At 37.2% G+C, this 9,872-nt stretch overlaps 1 long non-coding RNA gene across 1 annotated transcript; it reads left to right on the top strand.

Annotated features, from left to right (window-relative positions):
• The first annotated feature begins 360 nt into the window (after positions 1-360).
• LOC113052850 (uncharacterized) lies at positions 361-981 on the top strand. Its single transcript, XR_003277124.1, has 2 exons — positions 361-452; positions 836-981. It is a non-coding gene; the product is annotated as an uncharacterized LOC113052850 (long non-coding RNA).
• The last annotated feature ends 8,891 nt before the right edge of the window (positions 982-9,872 follow it).

The following is a 9,872-nucleotide window of genomic DNA, read 5'->3' as shown; positions in this document are numbered from 1 at the left end:
GTTATACAGAAGCCCCAAAAATGTTTCTTTTGGGTTGAATTATGTGTAATGGTTTGTCTTTGATGTTCATCTAAATCTAAGAAACCTGGCTGGTCTTGATTACAATACTCAGATGGTGTCATGGGCTGTGGATTAAAAGGCTTAACAGAGCATGGTAATTGCACAGAATTGATGTTGGGTTGGTGGCAATCCTGGAGACGGGGGCTGGGTTAGTGCAGAGGAAGGACATGTTCAGCTGGTGCAGAAGCGACCGATTCTGGTTATAAAATGATTCAGCAGATGCATAATTTCTTTTTTATGTCCTTTTTTGCACCCTTTCTCGGTCCTGCTTTTGGTCATAGAACCCAATGTGATCTACAGTGGCATTATAAAATTTGTTGTCTGACCATCTTGCAAGAACTCGAGCTCCTGGAATGAGTCCCTCAAAGCTAGTAATTGGCGACTCCTTTTCTGTAAGTATGTCGCAGGTCTTACAAATTCTTGCAGTATAATCCCATCTTCAATGTTAGAAAAACATAAAGTCCTGTAATTGTAAGAATTAAATCCAAAGTCAATAAATAGTCACTAGGAATACACATTGAAGCTTTTTGATTCATAATAAACCCCAATACATATGCACATTACATTTAACATCCAACCACCACAAATTTCCCAAACACTGTAAGCAAGCATAGCTTAATTGGCAGTGTCAGCAATTCAAAAATCATGGGTTCAAGGCAAGCCTAAGGGGACACAAAGGCTTATTGACGTACAGACTTAATTTAAATGAAGCCTTTAATACAATTGACTGTCAAAACTATTAAACTTATTTACCTTCTTGTTCTTCATTTTGTAGGGCAGTGACTGGCTCACTGACTTTTCTTTTTTTGATTGGGTTACGGATTCTTTTAGGTATCTCCATCACACTGATCTCTGTTCTGTGGATAAGACCAAATTCTCAGTACCATAAACTATGCCTAATAAAAAGATCTTTGTGGGCTACTTACCTTCTCTTTCTGCTTCCCTCACTGTTTAGTGTCATTACACTTGGTGGTAAAATGCCAGTTTTTACAATGGGCAATATAATGTTGTTGTGTTTATGTTATTTTATCTATGGTTTGAACCATCTCCTACTTGTTTAAGTGCACCATGACATTCATGGCAATCATTGCTCACAGGTAAACTGCACACCTGATGTAATCAGTGCAACACCTATACTGCCAAGTGAGGCAAAATACTTTAGCTAACAATGTCAGATGTGTTTGGCTAATTTATAAAAGAAGCAGTGCAAATAAACTTGCCACAGTATTGTTTGATTTAATTTTTTAAGCAAGTATTTGGTTGAGTAGTACAGTATATACTCTTGAGTCACAAGAGAAAGGATGGCGCAAATAACAATTAATCAGTCTCGTTGGAGAAGGAAAATTAAGGACCAATCAAAAATGAAAAGATATAGAAAAAATCATCAAAGTGAGAATTTATTGTTTTTGTTTGTTTGTTTGTTTTTTGAAAGTTTGCACACTTTGGTGTTTGTTCTTGTTCTTGCAGGAAAAAAACACTGCAACCTTAGGAGACATGTCAATCCACAGAGCAGATGATTGCTCTGCAGAAGTGCTTGGAGTGGACAATGGCATTTCTCAGACAGAGGGATCTTCTATGATGTACGGACCTGAACTTTGTAATGTTAATGAAGAGTTTTATACAAAACAAGACTACACTCCGTACACTACTGATTGTGATGTGGAACATTTTGATCCTATTCACTATGGTATTGATGCTGATTGGAATGATGGCACTTTATTTGACAATGACCTTAATGATGATGCAGAAATTCAATTTAAGGAAAATCCTGGTGATTGTTCACTTTACAAAAATGCTCCTGTATCTACTGCAGAAAGCGTTCTCATTATACTAGCTTTTGCTAATAGACACAAAATTACAGGGAAAGCCCTGAGTGACTTGGTCAAATTGATCTCCCTGCATTGTCCAGTAGAACATCAAACAGAGTGCCTGGGAAATCTAAAAAAAATCAAACAAATCTTTGATAATGCAGTCCCTCATTTATTGTGCACAAATATTGCAACGGTTGTTACATGTCAGTAGAGAGCGATAACGGCCAGTGTCAGGTCTGTGAAGCAGAGGTATCAACTTCATATTTCATTGAAGTTCCAATTGAATCTCAAATTAAGGCATTGTTCGCAAAAAAAGTTTTGAGGAAAAGTTAAAATTTAGATTCATTAGACAAAAAAGGGCCAGTGCAATGTAGAGGATATATATGATGGACAAGTATATCAGAAGTTTTTGGCAGGTGGGTTACTTAGTGATTCCCACAATATTTCCTTACTCTGGAACACAGATGGCATTCCTGTTTTCAAGTCCTCTAAATTCTCAGTGTGGCCTTTTTATTGTATCATAAATGAACTAAATTTTGTTGAGCGTACAAACAGAGAAAACATGATTCTTGCAGGTCTTTGGTTTGGTGAGTCAAAACCATCTATGCTGACTTTCCTTAAACCGCTGTGTGACACTCTTAATAATATACAAAGAGATGGAGTCCTTGTTAAATTTTATGAATCAGATAGTCCCTTTATTTGCAGAGTATTAACCATTGCAGGTACTTGTGATTTACCCGCAAAAGCTTTAGTGTTAAATACTATTCAGTACAATGGACATTTTGGAATGTTTAAAATGTGAACAGCCTGGCAAGACCAATTAAAACAGGAGAAAGGGGACATGTGCATACTTTCCCCTTTCAAACTGAAGATCCAAAGGGTCCTGCACGTACTCATACGAGATTTGTGGAAGATGCCAAGTTGTCATTTGATTCAGAAACCATAGTGCGTGGAGTTAAGGGTCCCCACATACCTCAGCACAGTAAATAGCTTTGATTTGATCTTAGGCACAGGTGTTGATTACATGCATTCTGTGCTTCTTGGTGTAATGCGACTTTTGATGCATTTGTGGTTTTCCACAGAATTCTCACGCTGTTCTTTTAGCATGGTCAGATCAATTAGTGAAGTAGACAAACGCATGAGTGAAATTCAACCACCATTTAAAACACGTTTCCCTCGCTCTGTTTCTGTCCACAGAATGTACTATAAAGCTTCAGAGTACCGGTGTATGTTGTTGTTCTTTGGGCCAGTAGTTTTTTCGAGGTATTCTTGCAAACCTATACTACAATCACTTTCTGCTGCTAAGTGAAGCAATGTTCATTCTTCTTTTGGATTCCATAACCTTTGCACAAATAGATCACGCTGAGAAACTTCTGTGGAAGTTTTGTTCTCAGATGAATGAGCTTTATGGTGACAGATACCTGACAGCCAATGTTCACTTATTAGTTTCATTTAGCAGACAGTGTTAGAGCTCTTGGACCTTTGTGGACCCATTCTTGCTTTCACTTTGAGGACAAAAATGGACATTTGCTTCGTCTCATTCATGGAACTCAAAATATTCCTCTACAAATGGTAAATGCAGTGAAACTTATTCAGTGTCTCCCAAATATTGCTCAAACCACCAAAATTGGTAATACCACTGCTGATTTCATTGCCAAGATGACAAATGACACAAGTCATTTTTGTTTTTTCAAACACAGGTGCCTTTAGAGTGAAAGAAATGGGTGTTCCCTTCAATCTTTTGCTGGATTGCGCAGACATGTCTACATTAGAAATGTTTTTAGGACATAGCTTACATAGTAATGTTGTGAAGGCATTTAGCAGAGTTCAGATAGGCCGAACTGTCTATTCCTCAAAGCAGTATGTCAGAGCCAAAAGAAGAAACAATTGCACTGTGACATTTCATGATGGAAATGAAGTATGTTTATGGTCAAATTGACTTCTTTTTTCTTTTATAAAGATGGAGACAATTTTTCAAATGAGAGACATCTTGCTTTTGTGAATGAATTGTCATGCACAGGACTAGATCTCCAGCAGGACATTGTAACAGGAGCAACTTGTTTTCACATTGTAAGCTTACTTGAGAATCCTATAAAAAGAAAAGTTCTAGTTCTTGAAAATATTTTAAGCAAAACTAATGTTTTTAATTTGTCTTCAATGCCAGGCATTGCATATGCATCACATTTCCCAAACACATTGGAAAGGGATTGATTGATTGAATGAATGCATAACCACAACAAGAATTTGTTGTAATTGTAGATGAATAATGGTATGGTATATAATTGTATAAAATTTCTTTATGGTTGCTACATAACATTTTTCTTTGTTTAATATATCTGTAGTAAAATCAATGGGTTTTATTATCATGTATGTATGTCATTTGATTGTGAGTTTAAAATAAAATTGAAAATGAACTCTCTAGCTAAGAATAATAGCCACCTTTACGGAAAGAAAATATATTTCCTAATATATGAAGGATAAATATATTTAAATTAAATAATTGTAAATTAACAATACAGAATAATATAGAGGACCAGGCCTGGATTTTACGTTGTGTTTTTGTTTATCTTTTATTATGTGGTGTGTGTGGCAGTCCTCCATGAGGGGTTTACCGCATTACTTTCAGTTTGTTTATTTATTTGGATTAAAGTCTTTAAATCTTCGCCGGTTCCTGCCTTCTTCTTCCCAACTCTACGAACTGTTGCATACATGTTTTATATTTTCGAACATATATAGTTTAAAATAGCACACCTGCTTATACTAAAGCACTTAGGGAATCACTGTAAGAAGTGCCCAGCCATTATTTTTTAAACATATCATATCTTACAAGTGTTTGTCCAATCGTTATTCTATATACAGGCTCTACTGTTCAGCACCACAGTAACTCCATGAATATACACACACCACAAACCCTTCTAAAAATTCAAAGTAATACAACAATAAATACTAGCAGATCTCCCCCTATATTCATATTCATGCAAATCATGCAAGGAACCAGAAATCTGCTTTGACTCATTCCATGAATAAGTATATATATACGTATGTGTATAAATTAATTCACATTTATGTGGAAACCTCTATATGCAATTTAACCAATAAAAGATCAAATCTGAGATTTATTTTAGTCTTTGATTCTAAATATATTTATATGTTCAATACATACTATATTGTCAACGCATATATTGATGTAAAGTGAAAATATTAGCACCGGTTATAATATTTGGAAATGTATTATGTAATATGTCACATTATATATTTGTCAATATATTCCCATATATTATTGTTTCGTAAGGGCTGAGCACGGTGCAAGATGTTACCAAGATCTCTTATGAAGCTTTAGAGGAGATAAATGTGAGAGTGTCTCTATCTAAGGAGAATAATCTGAGCACAGTGAGTGATGTAGCTGAGATCTCTTATGAAGATTTAGAGGAGATAAATGTGAGAGTGTGAGTGTCTCTATTTAATGAGAATAATCTGAGCACAGTGAGTGATGTTGCTGAGATCTCTTATGAAGCTTTAGAGGAGATAAATGTGAGAGTGTGAGTGTCTCTGGTTAAGGAGAATAATCTGAGCACAGTGAGTGATGTAGCTGAGATCTCTTATGAAGCTTTAGAGGAGATAAATGTGAGAGTGTGAGTGTCTCTATCTAAGGAGAATAATCTGAGCACAGTGAGTGATGTAGCTGAGATCTCTTATGAAGCTTTAGAGGAGATAAATGTGAGAGTGTGAGTGTCTCTATCTAAGGAGAATAATCTGAGCACAGTGAGTGATGTAGCTGAGATCTCTTATGAAGCTTTAGAGGAGATAAATGTGAGAGTGTGAGTGTCTCTATCTAAGGAGAATAATCTGAGCACAGTGAGTGATGTTGCTGAGATCTCTTATGAAGATTTAGAGGAGATAAATGTGAGAGTGTGAGTGTCTCTGGTTAAGGAGAATAATCTGAGCACAGTGAGTGATGTTGCTGAGATCTCTTATGAAGATTTAGAGGAGATAAATGTGAGAGTGTGAGTGTCTCTGGTTAAGGAGAATAATCTGAGCACAGTGAGTGATGTAGCTGAGATCTCTTATGAAGATTTAGAGGAGATAAATGTGAGAGTGTGAGTGTCTCTATCTAAGGAGAATAATCTGAGCACAGTGAGTGATGTAGCTGAGATCTCTTATGAAGCTTTAGAGGAGATAAATGTGAGAGTGTGAGTGTCTCTATCTAAGGAGAATAATCTGAGCACAGTGAGTGATGTAGCTGAGATCTCTTATGAAGCTTTAGAGGAGATAAATGAGAGAGTGTGAGTGTCTCTATCTAAGGAGAATAATCTGAGCACAGTGAGTGATGTAGCTGAGATCTCTTATGAAGATTTAGAGGAGATAAATGTGAGAGTGTGAGTGTCTCTGGTTAAGGAGAATAATCTGAGCACAGTGAGTGATGTTGCTGAGATCTCTTATGAAGATTTAGAGGAGATAAATGTGAGAGTGTGAGTGTCTCTATCTAAGGAGAATAATCTGAGCACAGTGAGTGATGTAGCTGAGATCTCTTATGAAGATTTAGAGGAGATAAATGAGAGAGTGTGAGTGTCTCTATCTAAGGAGAATAATCTGAGCACAGTGAGTATGTAGCTGAGATCTCTTATGAAGCTTTAGAGGAGATAAATGTGAGAATGTGAGTGTCTCTGGTTAAGGAGAATAATCTGAGCACAGTGAGTGATGTAGCTGAGATCTCTTATGAAGATTTAGAGAAGATAAATGTGAGAGTGTGAGTGTCTCTGGTTAAGGAGAATAATCTGAGCACAGTGAGTGATGTAGCTGAGATCTCTTATGAAGCTTTAGAGGAGATAAATGAGAGAGTGTGAGTGTCTCTATTTAATGAGAATAATCTGAGCACAGTGAGTGATGTAGCTGAGATCTCTTATGAAGATTTAGAGGAGATAAATGTGAGAGTGTGAGTGTCTCTATCTAAGGAGAATAATCTGAGCACAGTGAGTGATGTAGCTGAGATCTCTTATGAAGCTTTAGAGGAGATAAATGTGAGAGTGTGAGTGTCTCTGGTTAAGGAGAATAATCTGAGCACAGTGAGTGATGTTGCTGAGATCTCTTATGAAGATTTAGAGGAGATAAATGTGAGAGTGTGAGTGTCTCTGGTTAAGGAGAATAATCTGAGCACAGTGAGTGATGTTGCTGAGATCTCTTATGAAGATTTAGAGGAGATAAATGAGAGAATGTGAGTGTCTCTATCTAAGGAGAATAATCTGAGCACAGTGAGTGATGTAGCTGAGATCTCTTATGAAGATTTAGAGGAGATAAATGTGAGAGTGTGAGTGTCTCTGGTTAAGGAGAATAATCTGAGCACAGTGAGTGATGTAGCTGAGATCTCTTATGAAGATTTAGAGGAGATAAATGTGAGAGTGTGAGTGTCTCTGGTTAAGGAGAATAATCTGAGCACAGTGAGTGATGTAGCTGAGATCTCTTATGAAGCTTTAGAGGAGATAAATGTGAGAGTGTGAGTGTCTCTGGTTAAGGAGAATAATCTGAGCACAGTGAGTGATGTTGCTGAGATCTCTTATGAAGCTTTAGAGGAGATAAATGAGAGAGTGTGAGTGTCTCTGGTTAAGGAGAATAATCTGAGCACAGTGAGTGATGTAGCTGAGATCTCTTATGAAGCTTTAGAGGAGATAAATGTGAGAGTGTGAGTGTCTCTGGTTAAGGAGAATAATCTGAGCACAGTGAGTGATGTAGCTGAGATCTCTTATGAAGCTTTAGAGGAGATAAATGAGAGAATGTGAGTGTCTCTATCTAAGGAGAATAATCTGAGCACAGTGAGTGATGTAGCTGAGATCTCTTATGAAGCTTTAGAGGAGATAAATGTGAGAGTGTGAGTGTCTCTATCTAAGGAGAATAATCTGAGCACAGTGAGTGATGTAGCTGAGATCTCTTATGAAGATTTAGAGGAGATAAATGTGAGAGTGTGAGTGTCTCTGGTTAAGGAGAATAATCTGAGCACAGTGGGTGATGTAGCTGAGATCTCTTATGAAGCTTTAGAGGAGATAAATGTGAGAGTGTGAGTGTCTCTGGTTAAGGAGAATAATCTGAGCACAGTGAGTGATGTTGCCGAGATCTCTTATGAAGCTTTAGAGGAGACAAACATGAAAGAATGTCATTTTTTGTCTCAGGAGAAACATGTGAGAAGCAGGAGACTTAGCCTTATGTCTCAGTTTGATGTTCACTTGATCTCATTTCTGTCTAGGAGAAAGATGTGAGTTGAGAAGGAGATCTCATGTTTGATTTTCCTTTCCTCTGGGAGAGCTCTGTAAAAGAGTTATCACTGAAGTTCTCCCATAGCAGCAATATTCAACCATAGGAATATATAACCAACCAAAGTTGACCAGAATTCTATCTGTCAGAGTACCGAAAACATATACTCAAGTAAAAGTACTATTAGTGTGAGTAGTGTAAGTACTGTAAGGTAAAAAAAAAAAAATACTTGTCCAAAAACAGCTTGAGTAAGAGTAAAATAGTAGCTTAGTAGCTACCCCTTATAATAAATGTTGTATGCTGTGCAATTTAAACATTGTTTACTGTAATTCAAATTGTGTTATTTTGTTTAAGAATATTTTAAAATATATATCATCCTACAGTTTTATCTTTGATTGCCAACTCTTTAAAATACAGCAAAAACACAGAAAAAATGAAGTCTTCTCTTCCGGGTCTGTCGTGAGAGCGTTCACGACGCTGCTGACGTATGACGTGCTGACATGTTTTCTGGTGCGCCCAATAACAAAGATAACACGTCAGCAGCATCATACACCAGCAGCGTGCTCAAAACAGACTCAGAAGAGAAGACAATGCTGAATAAAATCGTCATTTTTGTTATTTTTGGACCAAAATGTATTTTCAATGCTTCAACAAATTCTAACTTACCCTCTGATGTCACATGGATTACATTGATGATGTTTTTCTTACCTTTCTGGACATGGACAGTATGCCCGTACATACATTTTCAGTGGAGGGACAGAAGGCTCTCGGACTACTGTAAATCTAAAATATCTTAAAGAGCCACACAGATGGGAAATCAAAAATTACCTGTATTACAGTGTATGATGTAGCTGTCCATCAGTGTAAACAATGTGCAAAGTAATTAAACCAAAAAGTACACGATTTATAAAGTTATTGGCTTCTAAAGTAAGGAGTCGACTCTGAATCGCTTGAAACGAGTCGTTATAGATTTCAAATATTTTGCCCATCTCTATGTAGGTCACTAGGAGCACTTTGCATAATAATCTCCGCCTACCGTCTTGGGGAGAAACGGAACTCTGACCTGCCCCCCCCCCCCCCACCCCCCCCCCCCCCCACACACACACAAGACGCTCTGGTTGGTGTGAGAGCATCATGTCGAGGAGACAGTGTGTTTTTAATTGTAAAGGTAAGTTTGTTTATTTTCACTGCCAAAGAATGAAGATCAGAAGAACCAATGGCTACAATTCATTTTCACAATACCAGAGCAGTACAACAAATCCCTTTTGCATTTGTGCTGTCTGCAACCTTTGTCTGCGCTGATCTTCATTTACAAACACGTCATTAAAATGAAGTGTAACTCTGAGAATACTCAACAAAGAGACATTAGAGAGCTATCTATAGAAAGCTTGGCATGTCTACTTTAAAACTAAACAAGTGCTGGCGAAAATATCACAGACATTCTGTGATAAAGTAATCCATATGAAAACAACGCGATATCCGTTTTTTCACGTCTCCCTTCATTATATCTAATGTGACCACGCCCCCGCGCTGAACGCACTATTCAGATTCAAACTGAAGCGCGCGGCTTGAATACGCCCACACAGAAGAAAAAGCAGCCAGACTGTTCAAGTTTTTTATTTTACTATTTGCTTTGCGATGAGAGGAATAAGACATAATTCACCCCAAAAAGATGCTAATGCATTATTTACCTTGAAGTTGTGTGCGGAACAACCAGTCAAAACTGACTATGTCAGTTGACCAATCAGAACACAGTAT

The sequence above is a fragment of the Carassius auratus genome, chromosome 33, assembly GCF_003368295.1.
Source record: "Carassius auratus strain Wakin chromosome 33, ASM336829v1, whole genome shotgun sequence".
Taxonomy (NCBI): domain Eukaryota; kingdom Metazoa; phylum Chordata; class Actinopteri; order Cypriniformes; family Cyprinidae; genus Carassius; species Carassius auratus.
The sequence above is the reverse complement of the archived record's forward strand: the minus strand, read 5'-3'. Positions and strand labels throughout refer to the sequence as shown.